Consider the following 5,417-nt stretch of genomic DNA (forward strand, 5'->3'; position numbering starts at 1 on the left):
GTCCCAGCTTTTTTGGAATGTATTGTTAATGATTATTTGCTAAAAACAAGAAAGTTTATCAGTTTGAACATTAAATATCTTTTCTTAGTAGTGTATACAATTAAATATAGGTTAAACATGATTAGCAAATCATTGGATTCTGTTTTTATTTATGTTTAACACAACATCCCAACTTCATTGGAATTGGGGTTGTATTATAATTGAAGTTTATTGAGAATCAGAGTCGACCAGAACAAAGTTTCTAGAAGGGAAAAAGAAACAAAGACAAAATACAAAGCACTAATTGTAAACAGGATGAGTGAAGTAAATCATTACATTATCTACAACAATGAAACGTTAAATATGAGTGTTGCATGGGGCTGCAGTGCTACTACACCCTGTGAGGGAAGGACAGGAGAAGAAGCATGCAGGACCAGGGTCGTGAACCCGGCTGCAGAACCGAAGTGTGGGGGCATTAATTATGTAAATTATAAAAGTGTACAGGACGAGAGTATAAGTGAGGGGATACACAATTCATATTGCATATTCATGAGTTATTTGTTGTAGTAAGGGGTGTGTGCCTGCGGATACATGCAAGTGAATTGACACCGTTTTACATGCACAAAGACTGACAGAAGTGTCCTGTAATTGCTGTGGCCGCACCGCGGCAGCTGAGGACCCCACCCACTCAATTGAGGGGCGGGATCAGGCCCAGGGGTCCACCCGAGAACAGCCCGGCGAACGTGACACGTCCCACACTGAGGGACCCAGGGCGGTCCGCCGGCCCCACAGCGGGGGCCGCAGGGACCCAATGCCTCCCACCGGCCACAGCCAACCACCCCACCAGGGCGGAGGGGCAGGGCGCACGGACCGGGAAACAGCACAGACGTACTGAAACCCAATCCGACACCCACACCCTCCCAATCCCATACCAGTTCCCCAGGAACCCTTTGATATGTGTATGTGCCCAGATGTGATTAGTGAGAAATATATACAGTGAATGGTGTGACTGTGTGCTAAGTGAGTGATTAAGAGGCAGGGCTCCCGCAGGTCGGGCCCATTAGGCCTGACAACCACCCCCGCCAGCACCCACTACCCGCCCTTGAGTGTGGGAGGTGGACCCCCCCAAACCAAGGAGGGAAAAGAATCCCACAGCAGGCCCCACAGCCCGGAGGGGACCGCCCGGCTCCCCCACGGGAAGAGGAAGAGGCGACCGCAGCGGGACGCAAGGAACGGAGAGAAGAGGAGGAAGCAGGCCGGAGGAGCAACAATGGGACCCCGGGGTCGATTGTGCTTAAGTCGCCAAGTATGCACAATTTTTGGGAAAGTGGAATCCTGAAATTCAAAATGTAAGAGAGTTTTTGTGTAACCAACGACCAAAAGCATTGAATTGGTGTGCATTCCCATATAGCATGAAAATAGGTGTCTGGGGTATTTTTGGTGCATTGCGCGCATATATTAGATGGAGACAAGCCCATTTTATGCATAGTGTACTGAGTAAAGTGGGTTCTATGGAGCACTTTATATTGTATAAACTGTAGATTTGTGTTTTTTGTCATTCTAAACGTATTTTTACAAATCTGTATCCAGTAGCTACGGTCAGCGGACATGGAAAGGTCTTCTTCCCATTTGGTGATTAGTAAAGTGCATTGATTTAGTAAATTAAATTAATTCATAAACTTTTCAGAGATTTCTTTTACTTTGCAGGAGAAGCTTCACTATTTGCTTGACAAACTCCGGCAGTTCGAGGGTGCTCTGGAGTGTTGGTATTCTTTTTTTTTTTTATTTTATTGCTGCTTTTAATTTATTTTATTGAAGGAAGTTTCCGCCTGTTATTTGGAATTCTTGGAACAGTTCATCACGTGTCCTAACTGATTGGATGTATTTTGTGGGTAATTCTTTGAGCTGCCGAATTGTTTGAAAGAAAAAAAAAATCTATTGTTGAGAAAGAGCGGTGAACCCTCCATCCTCCATCCATGCATCCATTTTCTGAGCCTATCCCAGCTGTCATCGGGCAGGAAGCGGGGTACACCCTGAACTGGTTGTCAGCCAATCGCAGGGCACATAGGAACAAACAACCATTCGCACTCACAGTCACGCCTACGGGTAATTTAGAGTCTCCAATTCATGCATGTTTTTGGGATGTGGGAGGAAACCGGAGTGCCCGGAGAAAACCCACGCAGGCACGGGGAGAACATGCAAACTCCACACAGGCGGGGCCGGGGATTGAACGCGGGTCCTCAGAACTGTGAGGCTGACGCTCTAACCAGTCGTCCACCGTGCCGCCGAGCGGTGAACCGACGAGAAAAATGTGTATTCTCTTTTTGTACGATTTTTCAGCCTCCATATGTCAACAAGACCAAAGTCGTCCATATACTGCTCTAATATATTGGGGCGTTGTGGCTGATTGCTATTTCTGAGATTTGAGCAATCTATTATGGGATTTAGCGTAAGGTTAAAATTACCTCCCATGATAATTGCAGAATTGACTGACACGTTTTACAAGTGTGAAAAGAGCATGTGAAAAAAGGCTTGATCATCTTTATTTGGAGCGTATACATTGACGATTGTGTAAAGCTTGTTAAATATTGTAGCCTGTATAATTATATATCGCCTTCTGGATCTGCTTCTGTACTATTTATGGTAAAAAGTAGTCTGTTATGGACTAGTATTGGGACTCCTCTTTGTCTAGAGTTATGAAATTCGAGTCAATGAGGCATTTTTCTTCTGACTCATAAAGGTGCGTTTCTTGTAATAGGAGGAGGTCTGTTTTAAATTTAGTGCTATAATCCATAATCTTAATTAGAGAGTGTTTCGTCCTTTGACTTCCTGTTGTTGAAGATCATAATCTTCCGCTTGAAGCGTTGGAACAACCTGAAGTAAAGCTTCATCACTTTCCAAAGCAACTGCTGAATTGAGCTTTTGTTGATGCTGCTTTCGTTTGTAGCGCTCCTGATAGACTTTACCTGGCTGGCTTTGTGCGAACGCCTGCACTAGCAGTTTGGTGTTTTCATTAGTGGTGCGTGGTTTGTCAAGAATTGGCCCTGTTTCAAGGAACTTGCCATAGGGTAAATTGAATTACATGTTGCAGCAATGTGATGGTTTTAAAGCTTCTTATGACGCTGAACTGCAGTCGGGTACAGACAACCGTCTTGCCAATTTTGGAACGCTGCCACAATGGCGAGCCATGGGAAAGGAAATGATGTGCTTACAAAAACTGCAAAATTGTTAAACCTGACAAAGGCTGAATATGCGTATACCTGAAACGAAATAGAAAAAAAGGGAATTTTGAGACACTCTGTGCCCCTGTGCATGTCATATTCGACTGTCAAAAAAAGTGTATTTGGAAGTCCTTGAACGTGTTTATCAACATCTTTTCACTATGGATGCCATGACAGTGCTTTTGTTTCCTTCGGTTCATTCTGTCCTGTGAATTGTATGATCTCGCGATTCAAAGGCTTGTGTTTCAATGCTGGCGATACTAACAAACATATACAAGAGTTGATCCCAGCACACTGATCTGCTGTGTACATGATGCACATTAAGTTTCTGAACCCTCATCCAGTACAGTATACAGTATAGATTTGTTGAAATTTCAAATTCACTTTTGTCATAAACACTCATATTCTATTTTTATGACAAACGCTCCTATGAATGTCTCTATTTTATCATTAAAGTGACTTAATGCACAGTTTTCCACCATAGTTTAGCTAAAAATGTGGTTTTTATGACACATATTGAGTCCTCCCCGAACATACCCGAAGCTCAAGACACCGGGGTGTGGTTAGTCTACACACCACAAGGGCTACCGGAAGTGACGTTGCAATTGACAAACACAACGCGCTACACTCTATACGCAATGGTGAGCAACGTGTTGGAATATGAGGAGGAGGAGGATTTTGACGTACAGGAGCACCCAATTGAACTTGGCATCGTCAAACCGTACATTTTGTCCTCTGACCTTTAAGAGTTCGAAACCACAGCCGAGCAGATCAATTACTGGTGTCAATTCCATAAAGGGTTGCGCAACCACTTGACAGGAGCCTGAAAGGTAATAAAAGAAAGTTGCATGCCAGTCATGGTGGTGGACGACTGACACACCCTCCACACTGCGCCAAATTCTTTACATGAAGATGATCTCACGATTCAAAGGCTTGTGTTTTGATGCTGGAGATACTAACAAACATATACAAGAGTTGATCCCAGCACACTGATCTGCTGTGTACATGATGCACATTAAGTTTCTGAACCCTCATCCAGTACACTATAGATTTGTTCAAATTTCAAATTCACTTTTGTCATAGACAGCCATATTTTATTTTTATAACAAATTAAAAGTAGGGCAATTACAAACCACCACAGCAACCACTTGACAGGAAGCTATAAGGTTATAGACTAAATTTTCATGCTAGTCATGGTGGAGGACGCCTGACAGGCGTCACGCCCTCCACACTGCGGCCAATTTTTTACATGAAGAGTTTACATGTGGAGCTGTCTCCGCCAAGCCGGTTTGTTATGCTTCCATTGACGTTCTGCTGGATTATGCAAAAACAATAATAGTAATAAAAATATAAAGATAAAACATAATAATAATATCCATCGCCTAAACCAATGTTAATGAAACCCTGGGGAAGCGCTGGTCGAAATAAGACACCGAACGCCTGATGACTGAGCCGAGTGGAGGAGCACCATTCGTGGGTTTCAATTTCCCTAGAGGGCTTAAAAATGAGTCCAGTAAATAAAGAGTGGGTGGAATGAGCACTTTATTGGAATGAGCACTTTAGAGCATTGTGTTTAGTGTGCCTCTGTCAAGCATGAATTGCACGTGGGTATTGTTTTGATTTCATTTTTTTTCATTCTATGCCATGTTTGTATGATTGTTGGCAGGATTTCTCAAAAACTAGACAGCAGAGATCCTTGAAACTTTACGGAGGTGTGGAAAATTACATTTTGGTGTAAAGTCAGATAACAGTGTGGACAGAGGACTCACCGAACTGGTGACCCAACTTAGAAGTTTTTTCAAATATGAGCCGTTTTTCATCTGATTTTTTTCCTTTTACTTTGTAGTATATTTAAATAGTACCGAAGTCAGAATTCCTTTGAGAGGACCAGATGTTTTGAGATCAGTATCCAAGCCAACCATCTTTTCTTTGTATTTCTAAATCAAGGGAATTTGTATGTTTATTAGGATTTTCCTTCTCTTCTCAGAAAATAACCTGTCTTTGGTTTACAGTCTTCGAGGTTCGAGTCTTCAAAAAGGACTTATTTGCATCTTACGAGATAAGGGTACCATTTGGGCACCAGGCCAGTCTGTTAGACGCCAGCAGGCGGGTGTGGGTATTTCACGGACACAGAGTGTCACCTTGTGGCCAGCGGAACACTCCAAATATGGTCATGCGGGGTGACCACCTTCCGGGTAAACCCAGGGGCCGGGCTAG

The sequence above is a fragment of the Phyllopteryx taeniolatus genome, chromosome 2 (genome assembly GCF_024500385.1).
Source record: "Phyllopteryx taeniolatus isolate TA_2022b chromosome 2, UOR_Ptae_1.2, whole genome shotgun sequence".
Classification (NCBI taxonomy): Eukaryota; Metazoa; Chordata; class Actinopteri; order Syngnathiformes; family Syngnathidae; genus Phyllopteryx; species Phyllopteryx taeniolatus.